The sequence below is a fragment of the Oncorhynchus masou genome, chromosome 26 (genome assembly GCF_036934945.1).
Source record: "Oncorhynchus masou masou isolate Uvic2021 chromosome 26, UVic_Omas_1.1, whole genome shotgun sequence".
NCBI classification, from domain to species: Eukaryota; Metazoa; Chordata; class Actinopteri; order Salmoniformes; family Salmonidae; genus Oncorhynchus; species Oncorhynchus masou.
Window position 1 is genome coordinate 12,675,302 of NC_088237.1, and position 15,007 is coordinate 12,690,308.

The following is a 15,007-nucleotide window of genomic DNA, read 5'->3' on the forward strand; positions in this document are numbered from 1 at the left end:
CAGACATTTAAAACATAATGCGGACGTGTAAAACAAGGCAGACATTTAAAACATAATTTAGACGTGTAAAACATAATGCAGACATTTTAAACATAATGTGGACGTGTAAAACAAGGCAGACATTTAAAACAAGGCAGACATGTAAAACAAGGTAGACATTTAAAACATAATGCAGACATGTAAAACAAGGCAGACATTTAAAACAAGGCAGACATGTGAAACAAGGTTGACATTTAAAACAAAGCAGACATTTAAAACAAGGTAGACATTTAAAACAAGGCAGACATGTAAAACAAGGTAGACATGTAAAACATAATGCAGACATGTAAAACAAGGTAGACATGTAAAACAAGGTAGACATTTAAAACAAGGTAGACATTTAAAACAAGGCAAACATTTAAAACAAGGCAGACATTTAAAACATAATGCGGACGTGTAAAACAAGGTAGACGTGGAAAAAGAGCACAGTGCAAGCTATGCGTAATGTGTGTGATGGTGTGTGTGTATACGTGTGTGTGAGCGTTTTGGTGTGTGTTACCTTGGCAACATCTTGGTGTTGTCTGTAGAGGGAGTTTACCACCGCCATGTTCCTCCTCTGGCCTTCTGTGAGAGGCCCCATCACCTGACTGGCATCCCCCTGGGTAGACAGCCGGAGAGAAAAGAGAGAGTGAGAGAAGAATGGAAGGATGGAGGAAGAGAAATAAAAGAAGAGAGAGAGCGGGAGAGAGAGACAGAGAAAGGGAGAGGAGGGAGAAAGAGAAATAGGTGGAGGGAAGAGAGAGAGAAAAGTCAGGACACCTGCAGTACTCAGCAGACACACAGCATCAGTGAGAGCAAGGGCCCACAGGAGCCAGACGCCAGCTCCCACTGCTATAGCAGAGCGAGGAGGGGCCACGCAGAAATGGGGCAGGAACCACCATCCAGCTGTAGTAGCAGTTTTGTGCTGCTGTCTTCAGGCCATGTTCCACAGGAGGATGGAGATACCTCACCACCACTTATCTCAGAGGTGATGACAAGCAGGTCACACACACAATCTAATCCTCATCATACCTACTAGACTTAATCAAATGATTGGAGAGGAGAAAATAGGAGGAAAAGTCATAGACAAGCTCTGAAAATAACATTGGAAGTGGAATGATCTGGAAGCAATCTGAACCTTCACACCGTAGACAGAGTGCTGATTGGATAACAGAAATAACAGAAGACAGAGAGAGATGAATTGGGGCCATTTCAGGAAGGCAGAGAGAGAGGAATTGGGGCCATCTCAGGAAGACAGAGAGAGAGAGGAATTGAGGCCATCTCAGGAAGACAGAGAGAGGGGAATTGAGGCCATCTCAGGAAGACAGAGAGAGAGGAATTGAGGACATCTCAGGAAGACAGAGAGAGAGGAATTGAGGCCATCTCAGGAAGACAGAGAGAGAGGAATTGAGGCCATCTCAGGAAGACAGAGAGAGAGGAATTGGGGCCATCTCAGGAAGACAGAGAGAGAGGAATTGAGGCCATCTCAGGAAGACAGAGAGAGAGGAATTGGGGCCATCTCAGGAAGACAGAGAGAGAGGAATTGGGGCCATCTCAGGAAGGCAGAGAGAGAGGAATTGGGGCCATCTCAGGAAGACTGAGAGAGGGGAATTGGGGCCATTTCAGGAAGACAGAGAGAGGAATTAGGGCCATTTAAAGAAGATAGAGATAGGAATTAGGGCCATCTCAGGAAGTCAGAGAGAGAGGAATTGGGGCCATCTCAGGAAGACAGAGAGAGGGATTAGGGCCATCTCAGGAAGACAGAGAGAGGGATTAGGGCCATCTCAGGAAGACAGAGAGAGAGAAAAAGCCAGAGTTCAGACAACATGTGCAAAGTGGTGCCATAGCAACAGTCTAAAAAGGGCACAGCAACAGTTAACTATTGCCTCAGAGTGTAGTTGTGTGGATGGCAGACACGCACACACTGGCATTCATGACATGCACGTGCCCACAGAGAGACTGGGATGGTAGCGAGACCAAGAGTTCACTCAGAGGACGTGTGTGTGTGTGTGTGTGTGTGTGTGTGTGTGTGTGTGTGTGTGTGTGTGTGTGTGTGTGTGTGTGTGTGTGTGTGTGTGTGTGTGTGTGTGGAACAGGGTGAGTGTGTTTTACAACTAGTTTTAAGATCACTGCAAGGAGCTCCCTCTGTGCAATGTAAGATCAAGTGTGTGTGCATGTGCAAGTGTATTTGTTGGGGAGAAAGGGGGCAGGGGTGAGTTCATCCACATTGTGTTTATCTGACCATGAAAGGCCATTTGGACAGGGGGCTGAAGAGACAACACACCCACCCACCCACCCACCCACCCACACACACACACACACACACACACACACACACACACACACACACACACACACACACACACACACACACACACACACACACACACACACACACACACACACACACACACACACACACACACACACACAGAAAGTTGTCAGGGTACCAGCCCTGAAGACGCTTCCTGTTCGCACCTGAGTATGTCTGTGTTTGTCAAATCAAATCGTATTTGTCACATGCACCGAATACAACAGGTGTAGGCAGACCTTACAGTGAAATGCTTACTGACAAGAACTTAATCAACAATGCTTTAAGAAGTTAAGAAAAAAAGTGTTAAGTAAAAAATAAAAAATAAAAGTAACAAATAATTAATTGCAGGGGCACCTGTTAGTTGAGGTAACTGAGGTAATATGTATACTACCGGTCAAAAGCTTTAGAACAACTACTCATTCAAGGGTTTTCTTTATTTGTACTATTTTCTACATTGTAGAATAATAGTGAAGACATCAAAACTATGAAATAACACACATATCAAATCATGTAGTAACCAAAAAAGTGTTAAACAAATGAGATTCTTCAAATAGGCCCCATTTGGCTTGATGACAGCTTGCACACTCTTGGCATTATCTCAACCAGCTTCACCTGGAATGCTTTTCCAACAGCCTTGAAGGAGTTCCCACATGTGCTGAGCACTTGTTGGCTGCTTTTCTTTCACTCTGGGGTCCGACTCATCCCAAACCATCTCAAGTTGGTTGAGGTCAGGGGATTGTGGAGGCCAGGTCATCTGATGTATCACTCTCCTTCTTGGTCAGATAGCCCTTACATAGCCTGGAGGTATGTTGGGTCATTGTCCAGTTTAAAAAGAAACGATAGTTCCACTAAGCCAAAACCATATGGGATGGCGTATAGCTGCAGAATGCTGTGGTAGCCATGCTGGTTAAGTGTGCATTGAATTCAAAATAAATCACTGACAGTGTCACCAGCAAAGCACCTCCACATCATATCACCTCCATAATTTACGGTGGGAAACACATGCAGAGATCATCCGTTGACCCACACCACGTCTCACAAAGACACAGCGATTGGAACAAAAAATCTCAAATTTGGACTTTAGACCGAAGGACAGATTTACACCAGTCTAATGTCCATTGCTCGTGTTTCTTGGCCCAAGCAAGTCACTTATTATTATTGGTGTCCTTTAGTAGTGGTTTCTTTGCAGCAATTCAACCATGAAGGCCTGACTCCCACAGTCTCCTCTGAACAGTTGATGTTGAGATGTGTCTGTTACTTGAACTCTGTGAAGCATTTATTTGGGCTGCAATTTCTGAGGCTGGTAACTCTAATGAACTGATCCTCCACAGCAGAGGTAACTCTGGGTCTTCCTTTCCTGTGGCGGTCCTCATGAGACCCAGTTTCATCATAGTGCTTGATGGTTTTTGCGACTGCACTTGAAGAAACTTTTAAAGTTCTTGAAATTTTCCATATTGACTGACCTTCATGTCTTAAAATAATGATGGACTGTCGTTTCTCTTTACTTATTTGAGCTGTTCTTGCCATAATATGGACTTGGTCTTTTACCAAATAGAGCCATCTTCTGTATACCACCCCTACCTTGTCACATCACAACTGATTGGCTCAAACACTTTAAGGAAAGAAATTCCACAAATTCACTTTTAACAAGGCAAACCTGTTCATTGAAATGAATTCCAGGCTGACTACTGAAGAATCTCAAATCTCAAATATATTTTGATTTGTTTAACACCTTTTTGGTTACTACATGATTTTTTGATATGTGTGTTATTATAGTTTTGATGTCTTCACTATTATTCTACAATGTAGAAAATAGTACAAATAAAGAAAAAACCTTGAATGAGTAGGTGTGTCCAAGCTTTTCACTGGTACAATATATACAGTTGAATTCGGAAGTTTACATACAGTTACGTTGGAGTCATTAAAACTCGTTTTTCAACCACTTTTCAACCACATTTTCAGCCACATTTTCAACCATATTTCTTGTTAACAAACTATAGTTTTAGCAAGTTGGTTAAGACATCTACTTTGTGAATGACACAAGTCATTTTTCCAACAGTGGTTTACAGACAGATTATTTCAATTATAATTCACTGTAGCACAATTCCAGTGGGTCAGAATTTCGCATACACTAAGTTGACTGTGCCTTTAAACAGCTTGGAAAATTCCAGAAAATTATGTCATGGCTTTAGAAGCTTTTGATAGGCTAACTGACATCATTTGAGTCAATTGGAGGTGTACCTGTGGATGTCTTTCAAGGCCTACCTTTAAACTCAGTGCCTCTTTGCTTGACATTATGGGAAAATAAAAAGAAATCAGACCTCAGAAAAACAATTGTAGACCTCCACAAGTCTGGTTCTTCTTTGGGAGCAATTTCCAAACGCCTGAAGCTCCCACGTTCATTTGTACAAACAATAGTACGCATGTATAAACACCATGGGACCACACAGCCGTCATACCGCTCAGGAAGGAGACACGTTCCGTCCTAGAGATTAACGTACCTTGGTGTGAAAAGTGCAAATCAATCCCAGAACAACAGCAAAGGGCCTTGTGAAGATGCTGGAGGAAACCGGTGCAAAAGTATCTATATCCACAGTTAAACGAGTCCAATATCGACATAACCTGAAAGGCCGCTCAGCAAGGAAGAAGCCACTGCTCCAAAACTGCCATAAAAAAGCCAGACGACAGTTTGCAACTGCACATGGGGGCAAAGAGCGTACTTTTTGGAGAAATGTCCTCTGGTCTGATGATACAAAAATATAACTGTTTGTCCATAATGACCATTGTTATGTTTGGAGGAAAAAGGGTGAGGCTTGCAAGCCGAAGAACAGGCAGCATCATGGTGGCAGCATCATGTTGTGGGGCTGCTTTGCTGCAGGAGGGACTGGTGCACTTCACAAACAGATGGCATCATGAGGATGGAAATTTATGTGGATATATTGAAGCAACATCTCAAGACATCAGTCAGGAAGTTAAAGCTTGGTCGCAAATGGGTCTTCAAATGAACAATGACCCCAAGGATACTTCCAAAGTTGTGGCAAAATGGCTTAAGGACAACAAAGTCAAGGTATTGGAGTGGCCATCACAAAGCCCTGACCTCAATTCTATTGAAAATTTGTGGGCAGAACTGAAAAGGCGTGTGGGAGCAAGGAGGCCTACAAACCTGACTCAGTTACACCAGCTCTGTCAGGAGGAATGGGCCAAAATTCATCCAACTTATTGTGGGAAGCTTGTGGAAGGCTACCCAAAACGTTTGACCCAAGTTAAACAATTTAAAGGCAATGCTACCAAATAATAATTGGGTGTATATAAACTTCGAACCCACTGGGAATGTGATGAAAAAAATAAAAGCTGAAATAAATATTTCTCTCTACTATTATTCTGACATTTCACATTCTTAAAATAAAGTGGTGATTCTAAGTGACCTCTGACAGGGAATTTTTACTAGGATTAAATGTCAGGAATTGTGAAAAACTGTGTTTAAATGTATTTGGCTAAGGTGTATGTAAACTTCTGACTTGATATATATATATATATATATATATTCAGTTGAAGTCAGAAGTTTACATACACCTTAGCCAAATACATTTAAACTCTGCACTTTATTATGGAGAGACTTCTCCCCATCTTAGCTACTGTTGTATCAATATGTTTTGACAGTTTACAATTCAGAGTTACTCCAAGCAGTTTAGTCAACTCAACTTGCTTATTTTGCACATTGTAATACATACAAGATTTTGGTGGGGTTTGAGGGTTTAGTGAATGATTTGTCCCAAATACAAAGCTTTTAGTAAAACTATATTTAGGACTAACGTATTCCTTGCCACCCACTCTGAAAGGAACAGCAGCTCTTTGTTAAGTGTTGCAGTCATCTCAGTCATTGTTGTCGCTGACGTGTATAGTGTTGAGTCATCCGCATACATAGACACACTGGTTTTACTCAAAGTCGTTAGTAAAGATTGAAAAATCAGCAGCAGATTATGATCGACCATGTCAAAAGCCGCACTGAAGTCTAACAAAACAACCCCCGAAATCTTTTTATCATCAATTTCTCTCAGTCAATTATCAGTCATTTGTGTAAGTGATGTGCTTGTTGAATGTCCTTCCCTATAAGTGTCCTGAATATTTGTTGTCAATTTGTTTACTGTAAAATAGCATTGTATCTGGTCAAACACCATTTTCTCCAAAAGTTTACTAAGGTTTGGTAACAGGCTTATTGGTCGGCTGTTTGAGCCAGTAAAGGGGGCTTTATTATTCTTAAGTAGCGGAATGAGTTCAGCTTCCCTCCAGGCCTAAGAGCACACGCTCTCTAGTATGCTTAAAAAACATGGCAAATAGGAGTGACAATATCGTCCACATTTATCCTCAGTCATTTTCCATCCAAGTTGTCAGACCCCGGTGGCTTGTCATTGTTGATTGACAACAATACTTTTTTCACCTCTTCCAGGCTTGTCTTTCATAATTTGGTCAGATATAATTGGATGTGTAGTGTCAGCGTTTGTTGCTGGCATGTCATGCCTAAATTTGCTAATCTTGCCAATGAAAAAAATCATTAAAGTAGTTGGCAAAATCAATATTTTGTGATGAATGAGCCATCTGATTCAATGAATAATGGAGCTGAGTTTCCCAAAAATGTAATTTAAGTTGCTCCAAAGTTTTTTTACTATAATTCTTTATGTAATTTATCTTTGTTTCATAGTGTAGTTCCTTCTTTTTATTCAGTTTAGTAACATGATTTCTCAATTTGCAATACGTTTGCCAATCGGTTGTGCAGCCAGACTTAGTTGACATTCTGGTCACTGGTCGCCATAGCAACACCCACCCGAGCACACACTCCAGCAGGTATATTTCACTGGTCATCCCCAAAGCCAATTCCTTATTTGGCCGCCTTTCCTTCCAGTTCTCTGCTGCCAATGACTGGAACTAATTGCAAAAATCACTGAAGCTGGAGACTCATATCGCCCTCTCTAACTTTAAGCACCAGCTGTCAGAGCAGCTCACAGATCACTGCACCTGTACATAGCCTATCTGTAAATAGCCCACCCAACTACCTCATCCCCATATTGTAATATTTTTTTTTCTTTGCACCCCAGTATCTCTACTTGCACATCATCTTCTGCACATCTATCACTCCAGTGTTAATGCTAAATTGTAATTATTTCACCACTATGGCCTATTTATTGCCCAGTATATAGATTTTTATATTGTTATTGACTGTACATTTGTTTATCCCGTGTGTAACTCTTTGTTGTTTAAATCACACTACTTTGCCTTATCTTTGCCAGGTCGCAGTTGTAAATGAGAACTTGTTCTCAACTGGTCTACCTGGTTGAGAACTAGTTGAGAACTGGTTGAGAACTAAAATAAAATACATTTAAATAAAATTCCTTTTGCCTCATCCCTCTCACCCACACAATTTTTCAAATCCTCAACAATCAACAGGGATTAAATCGTTTTTACAGTCATTTTCTTAATGGGTGCAAGCTTATTAGTGACTGAAATAAGCAATTTCATAAATGTGTCAAAGTGCAGCGTTTGTTTGCTCCTCATGACACACCAGAGACCAACAAATCACTAACATAGGAATCACTACAAAACTTATTGTATGACCTCTCATACAGTCCCAGCCTTAACAACTGTGGTGTTCCTAGATATGGCTACTATATTATGATCACTACATCCAATGGATCTGGATACTGCTCTCAAGCTCATTTCTGCAGCATTAGTAAAGATGTGATCAATACATGTTGATGATTTCATTCCTGTGCTGTTTGTAACTACCCTGGTAGGTAGACCTACCCTGGTAGATGCCTGCACTGGTTACAATTTGAACAGAGGGCAGCTTGATGAAAGCCAGTCAATATTTGAAATCACACAGAAAATATACCTCTGTTGATATCACATACATTATCAAGCATTTCACACATGTTATCCAGATACCGCCTGTTAGCACTTGGTGGTCCAATGCAGCTTCCCACCAGAATGTGCTTTAGGGAGGCAGATGAACCTGTAGCCATATTACTTCAACAGTATTTAACATGAGATCCTCTCTAAGCTTCACAGGAATGTGTTTCTGAATATAAACAGCAACACCTCCAACATTAGCATTTCTGTATTTTCTGTAGGTGTTATAACCGTGTATTGCTACCACGGTATCAAAGGTATTATCTAAGTACGCTTCAGAGATAGTCAAAATATGAATGTCATCTGCTACTCGCAAATGATTGATTTCAGGAACTTGTTTCTTAAGTTACATACGTTAACGTGGGCAATTTTGAGCACTTTTCTTCCGGGATGCTTAATTGTTTTCATTGCTTTAATGGGAAGCTTAGCAGCAGCAGATGTACTCATGTTATTTATGTTAGAGCAGGGTGAGCTGCTCACAGTGGACTTCCTCCTAGGACACACCACCTCAGTGTTAATAGTATATATCTGGTTCATAGGCCCATGATTACTGCATACAATAGCTGTAGGATCAGCAGAGGCATTCAGGGTAGTTAGAGGGACATAAATGAGGTTATTTACATTGTGTCTACCAATGCTGGTATAATGTACATTTGCTGAAGCATTATGACAACTCAGTCACAATGGTAGGGATTAACTGAGCTGCGCTTGGGTCACTGATAAGTCATTGTCTCAACCCAGCCTTAAAACGCTGTGAAAGGATCATGAAACCCAAATGACTTGGGTGGATCCCATCCTCCTTATAAAATGTGTCTTGTTTTCAAAAAGGTATAGAAATTGTCAACAAAAGTTACCCCCATTCTGCTGCAATAATCACGTAGCCAGAAGAGAAAGAATCCTGCTAAAGTGTTCAATGCCACAATTCAGAGAGGGCACAGGGCCAGATATGATTGTCTAGCAGAGAGTCAATCAGCTCTTTAAAATCCAGTTTCAATCCTTCCGAGCTGCCCTTCATAATGTCATTAAAACCCACATGGACGACGATACAATCGATTTTCCATGTCCTGACTTAGTACATTCGGGAGCAGCTTAGTAATGTAATTTGCTAGAGCTCCGGGACAGGACATTGTTTTTGCACCAGGTACGCTCAAAGTTCTTACCATAGAGCTGCCCAAAATCACAGCAGGCGAGAAGGACAAGGAAATCAACCCAATTCCACAGGTCTCAGGATTTGGAGAACTCTTTATGGATGGCCGAGAGGCAGGATAACTTGAGCCCGTTGCTCCCGGCCTCCGACAGATGGAGAAGCCCCACTTGATCCAGTTTCTGACATAGGCTGGCGACCTGCATGATCAAGGAAGCCACCTCCATCCTAAAATCCTCGGCAAGCAAACAATTACCGCACTGGAACGCTGAGTTATCCAATTTGTCCCGAAACAAAGTGCAGTAGATACAGCTCCCACATATGTGAAGAGCTGGACGATGGAGGGATCCTAGGGTTGCAGGGTTTACTTCCTAGTCCACTATATAAGCAAGAGTGAAAGCCAGGGTGGAGAGATTGTCTCTACACATTTTTTATTTCTTCATGTTCAGGTCAACTCTACCTTTTGAAGACTACATTAGTAGGCAGGAGGAACCACTCAGACACTGTGTGGCTGTGTCCCAAATGACACCCTATTCCCTATATGTTAGTGCACTACTTTTGACCAGAGCCCTATGGGTCACTAACCCAGGTACTATCCTCCTCAGTAACCCTCCTCATCCGACAAGCCAACCAGGCCACTTGATGACGACCATCAGGGAAATTCTGAATGAACACTGACGACAATGGGCTGAGATAGACATTCTCTGACCGGTCTGTACTATTCTATCCCCCTCTATTCTCCTGTTCTCTTCTCCTCGTCCCCTCTCATCTCCTCTCCTTGCGCCCACTGACACACAGGGCTGCCACTTAGCCACAGAACAGGGTTTGACTGATGGACAATTGGTTGTTGTGGTGACCTACCAGCTGCTCAGACTTGACGCAGAAGAGCTGGACGGTCTTGGCAGCGTTCTTGACCTCCGCCAGAGTCAGACTTGTGTCTACCGACGCCACGTTCAGCTCGCTGTGGAGGATGCACACATAATAATATGACATGTAGGACATCGGAAAGATCAGCAAAAGAAAGTGCGATGAACAACAGATGTACGAAATCATATTTCAGTTTTCTTCTCTGAGAATGTTGTCTGAATGGAGAACAGTGTTTGTGTGGGTGTGTACCTGGTGATGGTCTTGATGGTGCTGTCCGGTTCGTCATGGGAGGGCGGGGGTTACGTCCCCATGGGGAACACCAGGTTGACGGGGTCAAACAGACGAGACAGAGACTTGGAGAGGTACGCTGCCTCGTAGGGCTGCAGAGAGTCCTTCAAAGCCTTTTCTGGACCACACACACACACACACACACACACACACACACACACACACACACACACACACACACACACGCACACACGCACACACGCACACACGCACGCGCACGCACGCGCACGCACGCGCACGCACACACACGTTATTTATCTCATGAATGTGTTTACTTACAATATACATTGATGGTTAATTATTTTCCTGGTTTAAACAAAGTTCTACATTTCGGGAACTTGCCTAGAGACCAGATTCTCTGTCTATTTACACGTATCACACACACTGATCTAGACCCACAGCGAGCGCACAGTGGACTCGTCTGTGCCGCTGGAGCGAGATAAAGACATCAGCAGTGACAGGCACGGCTACCCTCTCTTCCAACTCTCTCTCTCCCTTGCCCTCTCTCTTTTCTCTCACACTGATGAAATGGGGAAGAGGTAGAGAAACCCAAACAAACAGCAGCCTGTAGGGCCGTCAAGGGACAAGGTTGGATATGGGGTTGCGAACACACACACACGCACACGCACTTCTCCAGCAGCGCTCCAAACATTGGTTCATCTGGCCAGTCATTTATGCACCATAATTCACCAGACAGGGCGCCTATTGATTAATGGTGCTCTCTCGTTAACTGAAAGGTCGCTAAATGAGAATAATGACAATGACGACGAGTGATTTTTCGCACACGAGCAAATGTGCATTCAATGTTTGTTCTCCATCTCATCACCCTCCCCTCTGACTTATCCCTCCGTGTCAACCAGCAGATTCATCCATCTCTTCCCACCCGTCACTTCTCCGTCTGGGCTTCTTCACACTCCCTCCTTCCATCCTCCTCCCTCACTTTATCCGTCTGTGCAGTTCTCCTTCAGCTTGTTAGTGGACCTTCTGTCCTTTCTTCACACACACCTCTCCCCCCCCCTCCATCCCCCCTCTCTCTTCAGTGCCCTACCACAACAACAGGAATCTTGAGTAACAGAGGTAATTTGGCCCACGGCAGCGCCCGTAATTACAAGGTTAAACACTGAGAGACAACACAAAACACACAGGCTGACAGCTCTACATCAGAGAGCAAACAGAGAGATGGAGAGAGAAAGAGGGTAATGGGGGTAGAGAGAGACTGGCAAAGCAAGGAAATGAAAGAGAGGTAGAGAGTGGGACGGAGTGAGGGACCCAAGAGAGAAAAGAGTACTAGAGAGAGGGAGAGAGAGATTTAATGAAGTCAGGGAGATAACCTGGCTCTCATGTACTCTTGGTTAATCAATACTGACTCAGCTTGACTGAGTGCCAGAGGGAAAACCAGCGGAGCCAGGCGCTGTAGCGTAGCCTGAGTACCCAGGGACATGATCTCCTACTGGGAAACAGGGAGCAGCAAGGGCCCCTGGCTGGGCCTGGAGCTCCACACCTTTGGGTTAATGTGTGACTCATATCAGGCTCCAGCAGTTATAGACAGACGCTAGAGTGGACAGGAGCCATTTCCACCTGTCTGGTCACCTAGCCATACCAACGCAATTTAAACAAACACTCAGGTTGTTGCATCTGTCACAAATATAGTTGCTTTTTCCAGACACCTAAGTTTACCCAGTAGAGAGGGTCTCGGTCCCAAATGGCACCCTATTCTAAAAATCTTGGTTGACGGAGTCGTCCGTTCTTTTGACCAATCGATTGTTCAACATTTTTAAACGTGTACTTTTCCACATATTAAATAAAATAAAATCCAACGTTATTAGTCACATGCTCCAAATCCAACAGGTGGAGACATTACAGTGAAATGCTTACTTACAAGCCCTTTGATTATTTTTTGGGCCTTCCTCTGACACTGCCTAGTACAGTATATAAGTCCTGAATAGCTTGGCCCCAGTGATGTACTGGGCCGTACTCACTACCGTCACTACCGTCTGCCTTACAGTCGGATGCCGAGCAGTTACCCTACCAGGTGGTGATGCAAACGGTTAGGATGCTCTCGAAGCTGCAGAACTTTTTGAGTATCTGGGGACCCATGCCAAATCTTTTCAGTCTCCTGAGGGGGTAAAGGTGTTGTCATGCCCTCTTCACGACTGTCTTGTTGTGGTTGGACCATTCTAGTTTGTTGGTGATGTGGACACAAAGAGACATGAAACTATCGACCCGCTCCACTACAGCCTCATCGATGTGAATTGGGGCGTGTTCAGCCCGATTTTTCCTGTAGTCCACGATCATCTCCATTCTCTTGCTCACGTTGAGGGAGAGGTTGTTGTCCTGGTACCACACTGCCAGGTGTCTGACCTCCTCCCTATAGGCTTTCTCATCTTTGTCGGTGATCAGGCCTACCACCGGTGTGTCGTCAGCAAACTTAATGATGGTGTTGGAGTCGTGCTTGGCCACGCAGTCGTGGGTGAACAGGGAATTCAGGAGGGGACTAAGCACGCACCCAGGAGAGGCCCTCGTTTTGAGGATCAGCATGGCAGATGTTGTTGCCTACCCTTACCACCCGTGGGTGACCCGTCAGGAAGTCCAGGATCCAGTTGCAGAGGGAGGTGTTTGATCCCAGGGCCCTTAGCTTCGTGATGAGTTTGTGGGCACTATGGTGTTGAACACTGAGCTGTAGTCAATGAACGGCATTCTCACATAGGTGTAATATAGATTACCCTATGTTTGAATAAAATCAACTATACTAAAATCAGGATACTTTGCCTGATGCTTTAAGCACTGCAATTAAAAAACAAGACACACAAATTACTAAAGAGGGAACAAGAGATCAATATAGCTTAACGAGAAGAAAAATACCTGTTCCTGACCCTCTTCCTCCCGCTACCAGCTGACGTTCGCAGATTCTGCCATTAGGTTCCTGAAGTTGCCGGTAATAGGCCACACCAGCGGTCGGCAACATTTTCCATTTGGATTGTCAAGTCATCGTACCATTTCTACTGATCCGCGTGCCAGTTATGGTTATCATATGCACATTTTCGTGGGTTATATTTAATTTCTGATAAAGTCTTCTTTTCTCAAAGTCAATGTCATGTGGTTCATCAAAATGATATCTAAATGAAAATGATACAAATCCAAAAGTAACTTCTATTGCCAATATGTGTGTATAGTCTACATATAAAAACATTGCAGCCTGCAGGTAGACCACATCCTGTTAAAAATAAATATCCTATTAATCACATTGGCTATGCATGGCCTGTCTGCAAGGAACTTGAAACATTGTATCAGCTACTAACTTGGATCCAGCCTGAAGCTCACACTAGCAAACTTGCAGCGTTGCATAAAGTGAACACTTGAGAGACAGACACAGCTGTAGGATATTTGCACAAGGGATAAGAAGTAATAAGGTAGGTATTTTTTATGACATTTTCACCGGATCAAGTGGTGCGTGACATTTTTTTCCCCTTTCATGCAGAGTGTTTATCGAAAGAATCGGCTACGTTGAGGAACTGTTGTCATTCTCAATGGATGTAAAAACAGACTTTGTTTACTTGCTTTTTGAGTCGAAGAAAAAAAATGCATTTGAGAAGCTCCACAGTGATGATGAGTTAAGACAATCAGAAATAGTATCAGATTCACAAATGGGTACATTTATAAGCCCAGTTCTATGCGTAATCTGGTGTGTATGAGCACTCCAAACAAAAGACAATTAATATCTTGTAAATGGAATGAAATAAACCCAAACTTTTCCTCACAAGTGTAGCCTAGGTTGCGCACTCCTACAATGACAATGGTAAACCTGCAATATTAAGAATATTTTGAATCCATCAACAGAAATAACCGTAACAAAACAAACATTGTAGATTAGAAATGATAGGAATTAGCAGTAAATGTACTCCTGGTGATACTGGTGTGGCATCCCCGCAGCCTCTGCAATGGATTAGTCCACTCAGACAGGCATCTTGTGTGCCATACATGCCACTGTTCGACCAGTCACCTAAATTAGGTCAGCCCTACCCTATTCCCTTATTTAGTGCACTACATTTGACCAGGGCGATGGGGGGGGGTGAGTCTGGTCCAGCAGGATTCGAGAAAACTCTGATGTTGACGTTCCTTTATCAATCGTTTTCTTCAACTGTCCTTCAATCGTTCTCTGTTTTCTCCACTACAAAGCCCTGTCTCTCCTCAGCGAGGTGCTATACAGCTTTCTCTGGTCAGATAGCTACTGTCCTCCATGTCTGCACTCAAAGACTTCTTATACACTCACACTGGAGGCCTTCGGAAAAGCTTTATCTTTCTCCCTTCTTTCACTATTTCTGGCACTCCGCCCACACACACACACACACACTCCTCCGAGCACTCTAAAATATAGCAGGTTTAATGGACGTTTACTTTCGGCTCCATCCATGCATACTAATCAGTGTGCTGGCTGTGACCGGTTCTGTGGCCTGTTTTAATTGCTAGTGGTC

The 15,007-nt window shown here is 43.3% G+C and overlaps 1 pseudogene; it reads right to left on the reverse strand.

Moving 5' to 3' along the window:
• Nucleotides 1–15,007, reverse strand: part of LOC135514604 (conserved oligomeric Golgi complex subunit 5-like) — a 78,415-nt pseudogene that overhangs the window by 11,164 nt on the left and 52,244 nt on the right.